The sequence below is a fragment of the Camellia sinensis genome, chromosome 1 (assembly GCF_055761805.1).
Source record: "Camellia sinensis isolate YWXY chromosome 1, ASM5576180v1, whole genome shotgun sequence".
Lineage (NCBI taxonomy): Eukaryota > Viridiplantae > Streptophyta > Magnoliopsida > Ericales > Theaceae > Camellia > Camellia sinensis.
In genome coordinates, this window is record NC_138961.1 from 201322782 (window position 1) to 201344374 (window position 21593).

A 21593-nucleotide genomic window follows, 5' to 3' on the forward strand; every position below is an offset into this window, starting at 1 on the left:
GACCAATCGATAAGAAAATCGTAACCAAGAAATAGAGATGTAATTTGTCAAAGTAATTTATCGCTTGTAGCATGTACATGATAGAGAGACGGGCAAAGAGAGATTATATGCATTTAGACAACTTGCAAAGTTACATATTTCCCCTTGTACATAGCTAGTTACAAGATGTACGGGGCGTTTAAGCCAAGAGAAAAGACTTTCCTTTTCTTTTGTTTATTTGGGCTTTTTTTTTTTGGTATTTTTTGTTCTTTTTTTTTTTAGTTCTTGTTCTTTCAATTTTTTTTTTTTTTTTTTCCTTTCAACAAGAAGTTACATATTTTCACCCGACCCTCACACATTTCTCAATTGAACAATGATATACTTTCATTTCTTCAATCCGTCTCTGCACCCTAAACTGTCGTCGTAAAGATAATTTTTTCCCTTGTCGTTGTAAAGACATTTTTTTTCCACTGCACCAAGCGTTGCAAAAAATTCATGACCTATATAACAACAATTTATTAGAAATTGAAGTTATAATAAGAAAATTGTCTTAAAAATACTATAATGCAATACACAAATAATTTTTTATTATTAGATATAAAGGAAATAAGGATCACGTCAACAAAAACATGTGGAACCCATTATCTATGTCTAATGATAAAAAAATAAGTTAAGACCTGTTTAAGCATAGATTTTTTCTTTAAAATAAGGCAAAAACATGAAACAAAAATATGCATGGAGATTCTTGCCTCAGATGGCTCCTGTAAACAGTAAGATGCATTGGTGTCCTTGGGAATCTTGGAAACAAGAATACCAAAACCTTGTCCTTTGTCTCTTAAAACCTAATTCAAGTTAACATAACATGATTGGCTTCGATTTTTGAAAATTTATAATATAACAACTTAATTTTAATTCAATTTTGCACATTGAATACCTTAAATGCATCCTCATCCGTTCGATCATCTCCAATATAAACAGGAAAGACATCGGTACAATTTGCATAACCTAAAAGAAAAGGATTCGTTACAAAATTTTAGTGATTAAACTATAGTGTGATGGTTATCTATCGTTGTTATTAAATTAAACAGGAAATAAATTAATTAATTGAGGTGGCCATTTTTTTTACCTTTTTTGTTTTTTTAATATTTTAGTTTCACTATTTGGATTACATAAAAATGTTTCCAACAACCAAACAAAAGACTTTGTGCAATGAATTGTGATTAATGCATAGAAATCAATAATTTAAACTCGCCAAGAGACTCCAACAAAAATTCAAGAGCCTTCCCTTTGTCCCATTTAATTGTAGGACGGATCTCAAACACCTGTATTAAACTTCAGAGTTGTAGAATAGTCGGGATGTGTCTCTAATGTTGTGGTGGGTGCAACACAGAGAAAAAGTACTAGCAAATTACCCTTAAAATTCGTTCCAAGAAAATTTACCTTTAAAATATATAAAATGTGTGGACAGAATGAAAGTGGCCCACAAATTTTATTTCAAAATAGGTTTTCATAATACATTTTCCTTTCCATATTTGGGTATGGTTGTATTTAGCAAAGAAAACCAACCTTATCAATCATTGGAACGAATTCACTGGCCGGTTGGAAGAGAACAGATTGAGCATCCTGAAGATTACATAAATGCAAATAAAAATATTTAATACAAACCAATTTTTAATAATTTGGCATTTATAACAATTCTTTTTTTTAAAAAAAAGAAAAAGAAAAAGAAAAAGAAAAATGACTAATGTGTATATTTATATTGCTGTGAGAATACAAATACAAATACAGCTAGCTCACTCACATTCTTGTCTTTGGGACCTTTTGATGGGCCTTTAATGTCCATTCCATGGCTTCCAGCATAGTACAACTCTGCTAATTGTACAAAGCTATACACCTACAATTAAAGAACAAAGTTACAAACAAACAATTAGCTCAAGAACATATTATAAAAATGATAATAATTCAGTGTCCGAGTCTTTTGTTAAAACAATACAAAATGATACTAAAAAATAGAACAGTTAAAACTTAAAACTAGTACGGAGATGGGTTTCTGTTTATGACGGTTATGATCATTTAATTAAGGAGTTTGGAAGAACTAAAACAGAACAAAATTAAAATTACTAAGAAATAAAAGAAAAGAAAAAAAAGCAAGTACCTTGTCTCTGCACCCCCACTCACAATAGCAGTGGGAAAATATCTAGCAAGTTTTCTCACTGTAGTTCTCATCTGTGATATCAAAGTCATAAAAACACGTTAGCAAAAATAGAGAGATTTGTGGATAAAATACAAGATTGGGCATCGGGAGGAGGAGGAGGAGAACTGACCGCATCGGACATGTAAGCTCGATCAGGGTCTTCGACTATGGGCGAAAGCGTGCCATCGTAGTCCAGAAACATCACTATTTGCTTCCCCTTTGAAGCGTTTGTTATCTGCTCGAGCATTTCCAGTGCTGATGGGTGACGAAGCTGTTCCATTGAATTTTTTGATTTTATGTGTAATTTGTCTCGACTGATCTCTCTCTAATTATATATAGGACATTTTTTGACTTTTTATTCCACATGTACTGAGTAATTAATTACCGCTCTGAATGGCCTGATGATAGTCAAACATTTCATAAGATTAAAACTTAAATCTATGTTGAAAGTGATCGCTCTCTGCTAATACCATCTCCAACGGTGAATCAAATTTTTCATTAAATTTGGGTAAAAAAAATTAATTTTCCCAATCTGATATTTCTTCCTCCAATCGTGTATCAAAAGGGAAGGGTCAACCGGCCGGTCTACCGGTAAGGCAAAAAAAAAAAAATTTTTTTTTTTTTTTTTTTTTTTTACTTGTTTGAACATTTTTGACCATTTTGAACCTACTTATTTGAAAGGAAATTGGTCGATCGGTTGGTCAACCGGCTGGTTGACCGGTTAGTCTCCTCCAACAGTCACGCACAGTAAAATAGTGAAATATGTACCTTGTTCTCACTTTAATGAATTTTTTAGTGAATTTTCATTTTAATACCAATTTACTGAAACCATTGGAGCTCCAAAAAATAATTTTTTCACCAAAATTTAAATCTGATGTCAGATTTGATTCACCGTTTGAGATGCTTTAACCCATTAATTAAAATTTGTCATTTTGCCGAAAAAACAAAGCAGAAATCTATGTATATGTATGTATGAGTTTTGGAAAGTATGTATGCATAGTATACACTTCATATGTGTATGTGTATGTGTATGTGCATGCCAATACCCATACATACGGGTCCACAAAATGATGTGTTTGTGTGGAATCAGATCCTTAGTTTTCTACTTCACTTCTTACTTATTGGATTATTAGGTCTTCTTTTAGGTTCAATTTCAATGATTTGAACCGTTTACATTTTAAGATTTATTGAGTATATTATACCTGTAAAAAATCAAATTGATCAGATATTAGAAAGCATGTATTCGAAAAATCGTTTATTAAATTTGTTTAAAAAATGGTTTTTAATTTGATGATCCGAACACATGTTTTCTGATATTTGATCAACTTAATTTTTTTACAGGTATAATATACTAAACTAATTTTAAAATATAAACAATTTAAATTATCAAAATTGAGCCTTAAAGGGAACTCAATAATCCAACAAGTAGAAAGTCGAGTAAGAAAGTGAAAGAGGGATCTGATTCCGTTTGAGCATATTTGTTTCGAGGGATAAGAGGGTGGGATTGGACTATTAGTCCCACCGGACTAATAGTCCATTGTTTGTTTGAAAATTTTTACTCCGGACTAATAGTCTCCCGGACTATTAGTCCCACAAATATGAGACTATCCTATCCCATGGGGGGTGTGGGATAGAAACCATGGGATTGGTATCCTATGGGATTATTTTGTAAAATGTCCATTTTACCTTCCATGCTATTATTTAGTGAACAATTAGAAAATGGTAAAATAGTCTTTTGAACATTTATAAATTATTTTTTTAGTATTGTTAATTTAAAACTATATATTAAATAAAAATTTTAAATTATAAATTATAAATTAAATTTAATTAAAAATAATAAATTATAAATTATGGCCTTATAAATTAAATTTTTTTAATGTTGTTAAAAAATTAAATTTACATATTAAATAAATTTTTTTTTAGTATTGTTAATTTAAAATTATATATTAAATAAAAAATATAAATTATAAATTAAATTTATTTAAAAATAATAAATAATAAATTATGGCCTTAAATTTAATTTATATATTAAATAAAAATATTTTTTTATTGTCGTTATTTAAAATTATATATTAAATAAAATATAAAATATAAATTTAATTTAATTTAATTGAAAATAATAAATTAAAAATTGTGGCCTTATAAATTATATTTAATTGAAAAAAATTATATTTTTTTAGTGGTGTTAAATTATAAATTATAGATTATAAGGGTAAAATAGCCTTTTGAACATTTATCCTTATCCAGTCCGTCTAACCAAACATTGGATTTACTAAAAATAGTCCAATCCAGACATCTAATCACATGACTAAACAAACATAGGATACAAATCCAATCCAACCAAATAATTCCGGGATAATGTATCCCGAGACTAACAGTCCGATGCATTACAATCCTCCTTTATCCAGTCCGTCCAAACAAACACACCCTTTGTGTGTGTCTATTTTAGTACATGTACAATTTATGAACAGAGAAAGAGTGATGTATTGTGTGATTGAAATTTAATGATAAATTATATCAATTTTTCAACATTGAATTACAACCACACAATACATTTATAGAGGATCCTTGGCGGGGACAGAGAGTACTCACAATCCACGAACTTTGGTCTTCAGAGAGAGAGAAGGGGTGGTGGATTTGACATGGGTTGGTGAGGAAGCTCTCATTGAGTCAACCCAGGCGTTGACTCTTGCAGCTCCATTGATTTCAAGGTTCTGTATTAGCTTCCTCTGTAAAATGGTGAAGAAGCTTCCCGGAGCCACTGGCGGCTTCTGCGCCGCCGTCTTGAACAGCGACGAGTTCGCCGCCGCCGCCACTGTTATCGCCATGTTGATGGCCGATTTGGTGTTCGAAGCTACCACATTTTTCTTCGTCATCTTATCTCTTTCTTCAATCAAACTCACTGCAATAAAAACCAAAGTCACATTACATGATTTTGATGACAAAAAACCACCATCTTTTCAATTTATAAACACCACTAATCTCCAAATTGAAACATACCCATTTCAGCAAAACTAAGGTTTTGATCAACAACTAAAAATCTCTGAATTAATGGGTTCGATCGTTAGGTAACAAGAAATCAGAGGAGAAAGCTCTGTTTTCAGAGAATGAGAAAAGAGGGAGAGTTTGAGACTCTGATTGAAACCAAGAACAAACCAAGTTTGAGGTCTCAAAAAAGGGTCACAAAGATTTGTGGAAAGGGCTTAGAGAGAGAGAGAGAGAGAGAGAGAGTGGGGAGTGTGAGAGAGATAGAGGGGGGTTTTTGGTTGTTATATAGTGGGTGTTTGCAAGTTGTGTTTGGAGGAATTTTTAGTTAAAAGATAAAATAGGTTAAGGTAATTAATAAAATAAAATATTATTTGAAATTTATAAATATTTTATTTTTTTTCTTACATATATTTCATTTAATTGTAAAAAATTTAACAATCTTTTTAACTATAAAAGTTATAATCTTTAAAATAATCAAAATTTAGGACTAGTTTGGCATAATACAAAAAAGTTAAAAAATTATTATCTTATTTAAGTCACATCATCTTATTTAAATCACATCATCTCTCTACCATATCACTTCAAACTCAATCTATATTTCACATTTTTTCATAAAAAGTCAAAAAATATACTTATTTAATCCATCGCAAACAATCCCTTAAAATAACTTACTAAAATAATCATCATTGCAAAGCACGGGAGCAGGAAACGATGGTCAAGTCCTGATGGGAGATCCACTTGGTGGGGACCCCGACATCATGACGGTACACCGTGTTGACATCTCTTCCCCACTGCCACCTGGCAGCCTTTGCCACGTGTTGCTCTCTAGATAGCCTCTTCTGGCCATGTGAATATTTGCCACCACGAACCCACAACTGCTACCTCACCCTCACCTCAAAAAAAATAAAACTAAATGAAATATTGACTAATTTTACCAACCGTGCAAACCATTTGGTTCAATCGGTATTGAAAAAAATTTAATACTTGTGAGGGAGATTTATAATCTGGCTTTGGGCCGTGGTAGAAGCTGGACGGATAGGACCAAGCATGTTAGGCCGAGCTAATTTGGGCTAGTTTAGAGTGGATTTTGCCCGGTTGAGACTCGGGCCCCCTGTTTAGGCCGAGCTGACTGAGGTCTCCCTGGAGTTGATCTTGCTCGGTCAAGGCTTAGGCCCGAGGTCCAGGTTCAATGTTTGAACCGAGCTTACTTGGCCGAGATGACCGCCTGCTAACCCGGGTTCCATGGGTCGCACGTGTAGCTCGACAGGAAATGTCTTCTGTTTATCGACCGACCTGTCTTGAACTCGGCTCTACCGGAATGCTTCCGAGCGCGGCTGTTATGGAGCTCGGCGAGCGGAACACTCAGGCACGTTGCGCAACACGGTCATGGGAAGTCGAGGTGATGCCGCTGGGATGCCAAGCTCCCGCTAATGTAGTCTGGTGGTATGGTTAAGTGGTGATTGCTGGATTTGTGCTGACAGATGGGAAAGCAGCTCCACGTGTCAAGAGACCAATAGGAGTAGATTTGAGCGCAGAAAGTATATAAGCAAGACTACACCCCCCATACTGAGGATGGAACATCATTTGGTGAGAAACACTCATTGTAGTAGATTTGAGCGCAGAAAGTATATAAGCAAGACTACACGCCCCATACTGAGGATGGAACATCATTTGGTGAGAAACACTCATTGTGATATATCTCTCTCTTTCTCTCTCTCCCCCTGAGTGTGTGTGCTAACTTGACCGTCGGAGGGGTTTTCTGGCAACACACCGCTGGGCAGCTCACCACCGTTGTGTTTGTAAGTCGATCGGATAGACAAGGAGCTTGGATGAAAAGAGTACGGACAGCGACGAATATTTGCTCCCCGTACAATTGGCGCCATTTGTGGGAAGTTTGATAGACAAAACCTTGTCTTCCAAGCTCATCTGATCGCCTTCAATGGCCAACAACGACGAGATACTGTTGTCCGCTATTGACGGTGTTACCCCGAAATCAGCCAGACGGAGAGACGGACTTCCCGCCGTTCCAAACATGGCAGGCCTAGAGACTTCCCCAGGAGGACATTCAAGAGACACGCGGGATAAGCGCGGTAGAAGTTTTGGTAACTCTCGGAGCCCAGACGGGCACCGACGGTGAAGAGAATCGCACGCTAGGCGTCTGGAGCACAAGTTAAGAGACCAAGATGCCGTCATCCGGAGAATGGCAGCGGAGATGGAAGATCTCAAACGGCATGTCAAAGGGAAGGGTGTTGCTGGAGTGGGAGACCACAGTGAGCGCACCCAACCACGCCGCTCAGGCAGTCAGAGCCAGCGGCACACTCCCTCCCTTTCTATCACCAGAAACTACAGGGTTGGAGAATCCGACGCGCCTGTAGAGAAGTCTAGCGCGCAAGATAGTACCTATCAACCCTCACGTCTGGCGACGACATCGAGGTATTCCTATTTCGCTCGCTCAAAGAACTTGCAAGCAGTCTTGAAGGAGCAGGCTCGCCGGCGAGAGACTCAAAGGGTGCCGGCGCTCCAGCGGCTATCTTACGGGGGTCGCGCCAGTGAAGAGGTCATAATGCCACCACTCCGCCCAGCCGTGCCTCTCCTTCTAGACACAGATTTGGCGAGGCTGAACGCCACCCCCTTCTTTCCTGAGATAGAAACCACTTCGCTTCCCGCGGGCTTTCACCATCCCAAGTTTACGCTCTACGACAAACAGACCGATCCATACATGCATGTAAGCCACTTCCGACAGGTCATGGCTGGACATAGGCGCAATGACGCTCTTATGTGCCTTATCTTCCCGTCGCGTTTGGGCGAGCTGGGCTTGAAATGGTTTGAGAGGCTTCCGGAGGGAAGTATTGAAAGGTGGCAGCAGTTGGTGGAAGCCTTTGTAACTCGTTTCAAGACCAACACTAAAACGCCGAAGGAGGTGAACCACCTTTTCAGTGTCAAAATGGAGTCGAGCGACACACTCAAGACATACAACTCCAGATACTGGGAAACCTTCAATGAGATTTTAGATTGCCCGATCAACCTGGCAATCACCCAATATAAGCGCGGTCTCCCGGTCGGACATAGGTTGCGGGACTCGCTTACCATGAACTAGCCGACATCCATGGGCCAACTAATGCAGTGCATCAATGAGCACATCCGAGTAGAGAATGATGCGGCGGCGTCCACCGCGAAGATAACTCCGGTAGTAACAGACAAGAGGTCGGCTAGCAAGGTGCACGCGGTCGGACAGGAGACTAACCGTCCAAATGACCGCGCCGAGGAATTTGACCGAGGGTCGAATCGTCGAAACCGAGGAAGGGGACGTCAGAATGACCGAGATGAATACCCCCGCGATGACATAGTTGATGCCAACAGAAGGTTGAAAGCTCGGACGAGCATCACCACAGTCTTTAAGATTCCAATCTATTGCATACTTAGTGAAATCCGTGACGAGGATTACGTCCGGTTTCCTACTAAGTTAGGCGACGCGCAAAAGGGCTTCAACTCGCGGTACCGCTGCACATATCACCGAGAGCGAGGACACCGGACGGAGGACTGTTTGCCTCTAAAGCAACACTTGGAGGAGTTAGTCGCAGCCGGACACTTAGATCTTTACATCGATGGGGATGTTAAGGCTGCGCATCCCGCCCTAGCTGATCCACATGGACCGGCTGACTTGGAGATGCCCCCTCAAGGAGTGGTTAATGTGATCCACGGCATAGTGGAGCCGGCGCGTGTATGCGAGCTCCGCGGAATGATCAAAAAAACGGAACACATGAGGGAAGTTTTGTTAGTCCAGCCCGCGATCAAAAGGGGGAAGACCGAGGAAAAATATGTGATTAGTTTCTCCACAAGAGACCTAGAGCGCATTCAAACGCCACACAACGACGCCCTAGTAGTCACTCTCCGCGTCAAAGAGTTCGATGTCAAGCGCATCTTGATTGACCAGGGAAGCTCGGTTGAAATTATGTACTACGACGTATTCAAACAACTCAAACTCCGAGATACAGACTTGGCTCCGGCTACTTCGCCACTGGCAGGTTTCAACTCGCAACCGGAGTGGCCTTTGGGAAAAATAATTTTACCGGTCAAGGCTGGATCCGTGGTCAAGCAGGTGGAGTTCTGGGTATTGCAGGTGCCGTCTACATATAATCTAATCCTCGGTAGGGGCTGGCTTCATGCTATGCAGGCTGTAGCGTCGACCTACCACCAGGTTATGAGATTTCCCTCGGCTATGGGGGAAATTGAGGAAATTTGGGGCGATCAAGTCATGCCGAAGCAATGCTTCGTGGCAGTGAACGGGAGCCGAGCTGCCAAAGGCTTCGTGCAAATGATTGAAGGCCCATAAGACCAGAGTGTCCTTGATGACATGGGCACCAGGGCCGAGGACAAAGCTGTTGAAGAATTGGTAGAAGTACGACTCGACACGGAAAATCCAAACAAGTTCTTTTTGCTCGAATCAAGCCTGACCGCTCAAGAAAGAGCCGAGATGGTAAAGTTCTTGATGGCAAATATCGAAGTCTTCGCATGGTCGCCCTACGACATGCCTGGCATCGACCCAAGTTTTATTTGCCACCAACTTAATGTTTTCCCTGATGTGTGGCCAGTCATTCAGAGAACAAAGAGATCAACTCTTCATCACGCCGAGGTAGTCGCGGATGAGGTAAGGAACTTGCTTGAAGCACGGGCTATTCAGGAAGTGTACTACCCTCGGTGGATTTCAAACACGGTCGTAATACCCAAGAAGAATAGGAAGTGGCGAGTTTACGTCGACTACAAGACCATCAACCGACCTTGCCCTAAAGACAGCTTTCCTCTACCTAGAATAGACCAGCTGGTGGATTTAACAGCCGGACATGAAAGGCTTAGTTTCTTGGATGCCTACCGCGGTTATCATTAGATTGCCATGCATGGCCCCGATCGTGAGATAACCTCTTTCACCACTCCAAGGGGACTCTTCTGCTATCAAGTCATGCCTTTGGTTTGAAAAACGCCGGGGAAACTTTTCAAAGGATGGTGACCAAAATGTTCACCCCTCTGCTAGGCCGGATGATGGAGGCTTACATTGACGACATGGTGGTCAAAAGCAGGCATCAGGCAGACCACTTGTCCGACCTAGCCGAGATGTTCGCCATTCTCAAACAGCGCAAGTTACGCTTGAATGCGTCCAAGTGTGCCTTCGGCGTAGGATCCGGGAAATTCCTAGGCTTCCTAGTCACAAATCGAGGCATCGAGGCAGACCCCACACAAATCAAAGCCGTACAAGAATTAAAGCAGCCCAACTCGGAAAAGGACGTGCAGCATCTGGCCGGAATGGCCGCCGCGCTTAATCGATTCATAAATCGGTCATCAGATCACTGCCGCCTTTTCTTTCGAGCCCTGAAATCCAAGTTTTCGTGGGATGAGGAATATGACAGGGCTTTGGCCGAGCTAAAGGCATATCTGTCTTCTGCTCCATTATTGGTGACACCAAAGCCCGGCGAAGAACTCTACCTTTACCTGGCCGTTTCTCAGCATGCAGTTAGCATAGTGCTTGTCCGGTCAGAAGGCATCCAGCATTTCCCCGTCTTCTACGTGAGTAAAACCTTGCTACCGGTAGAGTCGAGATACTTGCCGCTGGAAAAACTTGCCTTGGCACTGGTGATAGCCTCCAGGAAATTGGCGCACTATTTTCATACTCACACAATTATCGTTTTGACCGAGTTCCCACTCAAAGCCTTGTTTGAGCGGGCGGATTTCTCCAGTCGAATCCTCAAGTGGGCGGTCGAATTAGGACAATTCGACGTCAAGTTCCAACCCCGAACTGCCATAAAAGCACAGCCATTGGCCGACTTTGTTGCTGAATTCTCACATGGAATTCATCCAGTATGCCCGGTGGACCTTGCCGCTGCAGCCGAGGAGGTGAATGTTGGCTCGCCAGAAATTGCACAATAGGGTGATGTTGGCGACACGAAACTTGCGCGCCCTACCACAGAAACTGCAGCCGGCATAGTACTTCAGCCCAGCGATGCGACTCTGGACTTGAGCATGGCAGTTTAACCTATTGGGTACGGTGCTGCATCGCCGAGGGGAGATGAAATGGAACCAAACGGCAGAGAACCAGAAACCGAACAGCCGAGCAACCATGATCCCATCAACCTTCAAGCCTCCCAGGACCCTTCAGAGTGTTGCAAGCTCTTTATCGGAGAAATGTGAAAACTTTTTATAGATGGAGCCTCAAATCGTCACGGTGCCGGGCTAGGCATAGTTTTGATCTCCCCAGATGATTTGACTATCGAACAATCTATCACACTCGGATTCCCTGCATTAAACAATAAGGCTGAGTACGAGGCGTTGTTGGCCGGGCTCAAGAGCGCCCTTCCGGTGCACGCATCCGAGCTAATGATTTACAGCGATTCCCAACTCGTTGTCAACCAAGTGTCTGGGGTTTACGAAGCTAAAGATGACAGAATGACAAAGTACCAAGCTCTAGTGAGAGAACACATCAAGCGATTCCAGGCAATCAGGGTCCAACAAATTGGCTGGGAAGACAACGGCTGTGCGGATGAGTTAACCGGTTTAGCTTCCATGGTCAATAAAACATCTCCCAGCCCTCTATTGATTGAGTTTCTTCCTAGGCCTAGCATCGAGGAAACCGAGCAGACAGAGGTACTTTGCACCGAGCTAGGTCCTTCTTGGATGGACCCTATTATCCTCTTCCTCAAGGAACGGACCCTTCCAGCCGATAAAAATGAAGCGTATAAAGTTCGGGTGAAGTCGGAGCGATTTTGGCTCTCTCCATCTGGCTCTTTATACAAGAGGTCTTTCACCGGCCCTTATCTCATGTGTGTACACCCAAACAGCGTGGAAGCTTTCCTGTACGAAATTCATGAAGGCATATGCGGCAGTCACATATGGGGCAAATCTTTGGCCTACCAAGCTATCTTGCAAGGGTATTGGTGGCCGTGCATGCAAGCAGACGCTCAGAAATATGTTCGCAAATGTGAGAAGTGCCAGAAGTTCGCCCACCAAATTCACCAGTCGGCCAGAGAACTTCTTCCCCTCACAAGCCCTTGACCTTTTGCAATGTAGGGGCTGGACATAGTGGGACCACTTCCAACGGCACCAGGCAACCGGAAGTTCTTCATCGTGTCTACGGACTACTTCACCAAATGGATTGAAGCTGAGCCCTTAGCAAATATTACAGAGAAAGACGTCAAACGGTTTGTCTGGCAGAATATGGTAACGCGGTTTGGCGCCCCCAAAATTCTGATCTCTGACAATGGCACCTAATTTGACGGGCGCCTATTCAGAGGATTTTGTGAAAAATTGAAGATCGAATTCTACAACTCCACCCCGGCTTACCCACAGTCCAACAGCCAAGCCGAAGCATCAAACAAGACCATTCTTAATGGGTTAAAGAAAAGACTTGAGAAAGCCAAAGGAAAATGGGCCGAGGAACTCTCAAGTGTCCTTTGGGCATACCAGACGACCCCGAGGCGATCTACCGACGAAACTCCTTTTGCCTTGGCATATGGCATGGAGGCGATCATCCCATTGGAAGTTGGCATGCCCACCCTCTGCAGTGAAAGTTTTGAGCCCGAGCTAAACTCTGAAGCCATCGCCCTAGAATTGGACCTAGTGGAAAAGCGCCGAGAAAAGGCTCTAATCCATGTGGCCGCATACCAACAAGAGCTTTCCAGAAAATACAACAAAACGGTGCACCCCAGACCATTCAAAGTTGGGGATTGGGTTTTAAGAAAGGTGATGGGCAACACACTAGTGTCAGGGAAAGGCAAGCTAGGGGCAAACTGAAAAGGACCCTACAGGATAACCGGTTTGGCGGGCAAGGGGGCATACCACTTGGAAGATTTGGATAGCAAAGGCATACCCCGGCCATGGAATGCAACCAACCTCAAACTGTACTATTTTTAAGTTTTTCATAGTTTTTATGTTATTCTTTTGAGGAAGAACTTGTTTGCCTTACACTTCCGAATGTAATACCCTTTTTGTCAATATAATAGAAGTGACTTATCCTTGCTGAAGCATTCTGTTGTTTTCGATGCTTATTTTGTGATTTCAACCGAGATGTTTTATTCCGGTTGAACGAGTTAATGATTTTACTCGACTTTGTGATTTCAACCGAGATGTTTTACTCTGATTGAACGAGTTAATGATTTTATTCGACTTTGTGATTTCAATCGAGATGTTTTATTCTGGTTGAACGAGTTGATGATTTTGCTTGACTCTGTGATTTCAACCGAGATGTTTTATTCTGGTTGAACGAGTTGATGATTTTGCTCGACTCTGTGATTTCAATCGAGATGTTTTACTCCGGTTCAACGAGTTGAAGGTTTGCTCAACTCTGTGATCTCAGCCGAGATGTTTTACTCCGGTTCAATGAGTGGACGATTTGCTCAACTTTGTGATTTCAACCGAGTTGTTTTACTCCGGTTCAATGAGTTAGCGATTTGCTCAACTCTGTGATTTTACTCGACTTTGTGATTTCAATTGAGATGTTTTACTCTAATTGAACGAGTTAATGATTTTACTCGACTTTGTGATTTCAACAGAGATGTTTTATTCCAGTTGAACGAGTTGATGATTTTACTCGACTCTGTGATTTCAACTGAGATGTTTTATTCCGGTTGAACGAGTTGATGATTTTGCTCGACTCTGTGATTTCAACCGAGATGTTTTACTCCGGTTCAACGAATTGAAGGTTTGCTCAACTCTGTGATCTCAACCGAGATGTTTTACTTCGGTTCAATGAGTTGACGATTTGCTCAACTTTGTGATTTCAATCGAGTTATTTTACTCCGGTTCAATGAGTTGGCGATTTGCTCAACTCTGTGATTTCAACCGAGATTTTTTATTCTGGTTGAACGAGTTGATGGTTTGCTCAACTCTGTGATCTCAACTGAGATGTTTTACTCCGGTTCAATAAGTTGACGATTTGCTCAACTCTGTGATTTCAACCGAGATATTTTACTCCGGTTCGATGAGTTTATGATATAGTCAGGGCTTTTTTCGAGATGGTTTATCTCGGCTGTATGAGTTGATAATTTGCTCAATGACGATTGGTTTTAACCGAGATAATCTGCTCAAGCCAAGGTGCTTTACGCCGACTGAAGTTGTTTAGTTTAAACACAGTGTAACACTTAGCGAAATTAAAACATTTCATTGATGTAAAATAGAATTACATACGGAGGGGCTGGCAACCCGGTTACATTCTTAAAAACAAAAAAGAAAAGACAGAAAACTACACTAAGGGGGACAGGTCGGCGAAGTCATCCCCGGTTGTGGTTGCCTCCAGATCGACCGTGGTTGTTTTGTCTTGGACGCCGGTCTCCACCTGGCTGGGCTGCTTCAGGTGGTTTTCTCCCTCAGCATTTTCCTCAGTATTGTCCACTGCTTCTTCCTTAGCCTCAGCCTGCAACGCGCTGAAGACATCATTAGCATAAGGCACCATGTACGCCGGCTGAAAGGCAACTGGAGGAGAGGCGAACACGTCAGTTCCAGATCCTTGGCTGAGTTGTTCGCAAGCAGCCTTCTAGCTGACCTTGAAGAAAATGTCTTGGGTGGCATGGACTTGCTTCGTGTAGTTTTCCTTGGCCTCCTTGAAACCTTCGTTGTTCGTCTCATCCAGCTCATCCTTCCTTGATTATTTTAACGCCTCTAGCTCGGCCCGGAGAGTGTCCCTCTCTTGCTCGGCGGCTCCAAGCTGGCCGAGCAATCTGGAGTTGTCGGAGTTCGCGATCTCCAAAGAAGCTTTTGATCGCCCCAACTCGATTTGAAGGTGTTCAACCTGGCTGGCAGCATCGGTTGCCTTCTGCCGGAGTCTATGAATCCGCTCCATGACCAGATGTTGTTTCTGGATGGCCTGCAAAGAAGAGTTTGATTAAAGAAAGGAAACCGAGCAAACACTTGGAAAAATTTGAATAAAAAGTTTGAGATTCTTACCCGGGTCATAGACTTGACCGAGGACTTCACCAACCGGGTATCAGGCACGTGGTCGCTGCCGACCATATCGCTCGGCAGAAGTAAGGCTTTGGTTAGGTCATAGACAAGTAGATGCTCCTTGTCCCCTTTGACCGATGCACTGGTCAGGATCTCTTTTCCCCGGTGCTTCAGTTGGGGCTTCCATGGTGGTGTTGGGTCAGTTGTGACCGCCAGTTGCTCGGTGTTCAACTTCGCAACTAGCTCGCCAGAGGGATCGGTGGTGCGGGGCCTTTTTCCAGCCCGACGGTTATCTTTGCTTGTCTACACGGTGGTTGGTGACGCCAGTGCAACCACGGTCTCGCTCGATTGACCGGCAGCGGCTGTGCAGGAGGGGATGCTCGGTATCTCGGTGGATGTGGCGGTGATGAGATTTTTGATGCGGCTTCATTTGGCCATCTCCTCTACCCCGGTCAGCCGGATGAGGGGCACGTCGGGTAATGTGGGGTTAGGAGGTGGTGATGGCGCTCAAAGAAAATCTGTCACTCTACTCCGGCGTAGAGCGGAGTATCGGTAGGTCAGTACATAGCCGAGAAGTTCGTGACAATCTCAGTTTCGGTACCGCAGCACAGTTCTGATGGCTGCTTCGTTGGGATAATGGTAGTTGGCTTGCAAAGCCTCAATTGCTGCAAAAGAAGAAAAGATATTAAGTACGGAATTTAGAAAGAAAGAAATTTGACCAAGCAGTTACCACGGCTTACATGTTTCGCCGAAGTTTTTGCTTATATACCAGCTCGCCACGTCGGCCGTTTCATAATTACCGGATACCTAGAAAAAGTCATCGTTGTGCATGTCTTTGTCCGGGGTGCCGGTCACTATCTTCTCCTTGCCCGGTCTGATCTTTAAATAATAGGCAAGGCCGTCGCCCGTATGCCCGAGGGTATACTGGCGAAGTATTTCGGCTAATCCTAGGTTGGTTCCTAGCTGGTTGTTCAGTTCGTGGATCCCGTTAATTATCCTGTAAGTGCTGGTTAAGACTTGGGTTGGTGCTAGCCCGGTGCATCGCAAGAACTCGCACAATAGGGGGTTAACCGGGAAGCGGAGGCCACCTTCTATTATGGAGAGCACGGTGAAAGGGCACTGGTCTAGTCTGCCCCAGAGGGTTGTTTCCTCGGCACCGAGCTCAAGATGTACGTCGGTTGGGATACCGTATTTTTCCCAGAACACGGCTAGAGCGATCGGCGTGTCGACCAAGAAGCGGTAGCGCCCCATGTGTAGCCGGCTGGTTTTAGCAAGGTTGTGTTGGTTTGGCACAAACTCTTGTTTGGTGGTTGCTCGGTCTTTGAGAGCCTCAGTGTTGGTGCGTGGTCCCTTTGGACTCTGCAGGAAAATGAGGGTAAGTGTAAGTGGGAGCACGGTCGCGCAAAACGAGCTTGACTTTAGCTCGGTCAGGTGGAGTGCCAGACCACCCCTATCATGAAGGTAAATCCAGAAGCTCGGCCGCTTAAGCGGACTAGATGTTAGCCCGGTCAAGCGGTCAAACCCTCTACCTACCTCAGTTCCTACAGGAGTTTTTTACAAACTCGCAATTTGCTCGGCTTAGATGTTTTTTGGGATCAAAAGAAGACTTGGAGCTCGGTCCGCCCCAGATCTTCATGTGTTCATCACTGGAGCTGGAGATCAGCAAGGAGAACAGGGGGCATGGGAGGTTTTTGGGAGCTATATCCTAAAACCTATTACTTTTGTGCCTTAAGATGTGAAATACCAAAGGAAAAAGCAATAAAGGGGTTCGAAAAACTTACCGGAATGAGGGCGAGAGTCCAATCTTCGAGCACGAACCCAGGCAAGAGCAGGAATGGTGTTTGAGTTGGAGGTTGGCACTGCAGCTTTGGGACGAAAGGAATGAAAGAGAGACAGTAAGAAGAAACTAAAGAGAGATGTGGCGTGTTTATAGGAGAAAAAAACCACCTAAATTTGAATCTGAAGAGATGGCTGGGTTGGCTTCTTGAGGCCAATAAATGGTTGACGCGCGTCCCCATTGACAGCGACGTCAGTAGTGAAGAGACAGGTGGCGAGATGAGGCGTCAACCGAGCAAGCTTAGAAACCGAGCGTTGGGATTAGCGTGGTTTACGTCTTGCGAACTAAGAATTGAGGCAGGATCTACCCCAGTCGGATCATTTAATCCCGGTCACGCTTGCGCGGACAAAATTAAAGGGCAATTGTGAGGGAGATTTATAATCTGGTTTTGGGCCGTGGTAGAAGCTGGACGGATAGGACCGAGCATGTTGGGTCGAGCTAATTTGGGCCAGTCCAGAGTAGATTTTGCCCGGTTGAGGCTCGGGCCCCTTGTTTAGGCTGAGCTGACTGAGGCCTCCCTGGAGTTGATCTTGCTCGGTCAAGGCTTAGGCCCGAGGTCCAGGTCCAATGTTTGAACCGAGCTTACTTGGCCGAGATGACCGCCTGCTAACCCGGGGTTCCATGGGTCGCAAGCGTAGCTCGGCAGGAAATGTCTTCTGTTCACCGGCCGACCTGTCTTGAACTCGACTCTGCCGGAATGCTTCCGAGCTCGTCTGTTATGGAGCTCGACGAGCGGAGCACTCAGGCACGTTGCGCAGCACGGTCATGGAAAGCCGAGGTGATGCCGCCGGGATGCCAAGCTCCCGCTAATGTAGTCTGGTGGTATGGTTAGGTGGTGATTGTTGGATTTGTGCTGACAGATAGGAAAGCAGCTCCGCGTGTCAAGAGACCAATATGAGTAGATTTGAGCGCAGAAAGTATATAAGCAAGACTGCGCCCCCCATGCTGAGGATGGAACATCATTTGGTGAGAAACACTCATTGTGATATATCTCTCTCTTCCTCTCTCTCTCCCCCTGAGTGTGTGTGCTAACTTGACCGTCGGAGGGGTTTTCCGGCAACACACCGCCAGGCAGCTCACCGCCGTTGTGTTCGCAGGTCAATCGGATAAACAAGGAGCTTGGACGAAAAGAGTACGGACAACGACGAATATTTGCTCTCCGTACAGTACTAAATTGAATATTTAGCTGTTAGATTTTTCTTATATTTTTAAATTTGGCGATGCTAGGGGCAAAGAATTGTCGAGGCTTGAATTCTTCTTTTTTGTTTTTTTTTTCTTTTTATTTGTTGGTTTGGTTTAATTTATTTTATTTTATTTTATTTTGTAAAAGGGTGATTATGTGTAGGGTGTATTAAAAAATTAGATATTTCGCATCAATTCTGTTTAGGTTAGATTGATTGGGTGATAAAATTGATACTTTAACAATTCCTTTCTCTTCCCTTTTTTTTTCTTTCGTTTGGTTTTTTTTTTTTTAAAGGGTGGTTATGTGTAAGGGTGTGCCAAAAAATTAGATATCTCGCACCAATTCAGCCTGGTCTGGACTGGTTGAATGATAAAATTAACTAATCAGTTAGGCTGCTGGTTAAAATTTGTTAATTTCATATAATTTTGTGTAAGTCCCTGATAATTGAAATAAAAATATAACAGGGACTCGTACAAAATTATATGAAATTAACAAATTTTAACCAGCAGCCTAACTAATCAGTTAATCTTATCACTCAACCAGTCCAACCCAACTCACTTACCTTATTAAACTACACAAGCTGAGTTGGTGCAAGATGTCTAGTTTGTTGGCATACCCCTACACATAGCCACCCTTCTAAAAATAAATAAATAAAATAAAATAAAATAAAGAAAGAGGAAGTCGAGGCATTCGAGCCTCACAATTTGAGGCCCCAAACACTTTCCTTTTAAATTTTCAATAATTATTTGTTTTTATCATATTATTTTATTATATAATGTGTTATTTTAATTGATAATATGACATTAGAGATATATATGAGTACAACAATAATTTAGAACACCAATTTTGGTACTCTAATGGAACACTGATGATATGATAAAAAAAAATTAAGACCAAAATATCACATCACAGTAGGTGGGGTCTATTGCCAGCTTATTAAAACTGGTTTTAGAGCTTAATAATTAGAGCGCCAAAATATTTTTCATATGAATAAGTCACTAATGTTGGGCAGCGTCACATTATTGAAAACTATTTATGGACTTCATCTTATAGGATATGCAATAATATTACATCTATTTTATTTTTATATCATATTATATTTATCATTTTATTTGTTAATATTGTTTTGATATAACAAATCCCACCTTTTCCATCTAAAAAAAAATCCCACCACTAATATATATATTTAATGCAATGTTGACACATTAAATAATAAGACATGATAGTAAAAATACATGAATAATGCAACATTACTATTGAAAGAGTGTTTGGGGGTTTACTACAAAGTGTTTTTTTTTTTTTTTTATCTTTTTATATTTTTTAGGTTACATTATTTTTCTATTTTTTTACATATTTTTTTATTAAAAAAAATTAAAAGATATAGTTATTTAGATAACATCCCTAAATATGTGTAGTGTCACTTTAATAGTTAGCATTAGATCATATATCCTATTTCTTTGTTTTTTTTTTTCTTTCTTTCTTTAATTTTAATGATGAAACAATATGTGTGAAATATTACGAAGAAAACTAATGGTCCAATTATTATATTTTTATATCACATTTTAAAAACAAACCTAAGTAATTGAACTTATTAAATCGATATAGTAATAACAACTTACATAATATGTCAAATGTTATATGAAAATATGATTATGATAATGTTATTAATAGAAGAAATAGGACAAGAAATGAAACTGATGATATGTGATCCTAATAACAACAGAACACAAAATTATTTGGTCCATCTTTTCTCATTTACATGTGAAGCCACGATCACATAATAAAATCAAAGATCTAATAACTTCTAGACACCTATGGTTTGGGCAAGGTACTCCTTTAGGAATCTTTTATTAAGGTCACGTTTGGGGTTTTTTTTTTTTTTTTTTATTCACCCAAAAAAAAAGGGTATTCCTTTGGGAATCTTCTATGATAATGTTATTAAGGTCACGTTTGTTTTGCTTGTTTTGCAGTGTAGGAGGTTGAATTGGACTAGCAACGTTGTGGGTCACACTCACGGTGCGTTTGGTGATGGTTTAGGTGAGCAACTTCATATTCCAAGCAGCTTGCTAATCCCTCTTAGTATGGAGATTAGCTTGGGTGAATGGGATTAGAAAATAATAAGGGGATTGAGTCTATTTTATAAAAAAAAAAATTATTTTTTTATTATTATTTTTTTTTACTAAGTGCACATGTTTGTTTTAATATTTGTTTTAGTTTTTTTAATATAGAAATAATTTATTTATTTATTTATTTTGTATTAAAATAATTTAATAATCTCATCACTAACCATCTCTCACACTATCATCAAAATAAACATATTTTTACTTAATTCTCTCACTAATAATCCCTATATTAATAATCTCTCCACTAATAATTCTCTCACTAGTAATCTCATCCAATTTAATCTGTCATATAAGCATGTCTTAAGTGTGTTATTCTTAAGAGTATTATGACAAAAACGAAAAATATAATAATTTGAAAATATTATACAAACAATTTTTTTTATTTTTTCTTAACCAACTAACGTGAGTGAAGTCTTCACATTTAAAAGTAAGCCTACTAAAATTAAATGATAAAAATAACCAACTATCACATCAACTTATAAAATTATATACATATTTATATAATAAAACAAAACAGTTTTTGAAAATATATAAAATGTATCAGTGATACATTTTGTTTGAATGGTTCAGATCAATTCTAATAGATATTAATGGTTGAGATGACTTTCATTCCCGCTCAAACATTTTTCACCCACAGCTTTCCACCTACCTATGTCTCCTCCTCATTACCTCTTTATTTCTCTCTCTCTCTACGTTCTTCTTCTTTCCTACCCTCCCTCTCCGCTCGCTCTTGACGCTGCCTCTTCCCTTCTCTCTCACTCAATTTCTATCTCTCCCCCATTTCCCCTCTTCTCTCTCAGTGGCTTCAAATCACAACCCTCCCACTCACTTTCTGAAGGCTAGGGTTTCCGATTGAGAACCGCGAAACTCTACTTTGATTGGCTCACCGAGCTGGCTCCTCTTACCACCACAACCACCGTCATCATCATCAACTTCCTTGCCTCTACCCCTCTCCCCGTTCTCTCTCAACGGATTCAAGTCGCAACCCTCCCACTTGCTTTCTGAAGACTAGGGTTTCCGATTGAGAACCGCAAAACTGTGCTTCAATTGGCTCATTGAGTTGGCTCCTCCCACCATGACGGCCGCCACCGTCTTCTCTTTCTCTCTCTGCTTCGAGCCCCCACTAGAGCTCTCTGGTATCTCTCTCTCTCTCTCTATGCTTCAAGTTTAATTTGTTGGTTCATGGTTTCTAGTTTATTATCATTTTTGTTTCTAGTTCATGGTCTATTATTTGGTGAAATAGAGCTACAACAACCTGAGGCTTCAATCTGTACAAGGTAAGATTTCTACCTCTCCCCTTCTCTCTCTATGTTGTGAACTGTTTGTATGTTGTTTACTCTCACATGCAATACTTCAATTGTTGAT

The 21593-nt window shown here is 41.3% G+C and overlaps 1 pseudogene across 1 annotated transcript; it reads right to left on the bottom strand.

Moving 5' to 3' along the window:
• Positions 1 to 544: 544 nt before the first annotated feature.
• Positions 545 to 5312, bottom strand: LOC114296953 (putative trehalose-phosphate phosphatase J; annotated as a pseudogene). The gene is made up of 8 exons (XR_014342836.1): positions 5174 to 5312; positions 4766 to 5075; positions 2304 to 2444; positions 2135 to 2205; positions 1781 to 1873; positions 1546 to 1602; positions 914 to 984; positions 545 to 821 (listed from the first exon to the last, which is right to left on the bottom strand). The product of XR_014342836.1 is annotated as a putative trehalose-phosphate phosphatase J (transcript).
• Between the last annotated feature and the right edge of the window lie 16281 nt (positions 5313 to 21593).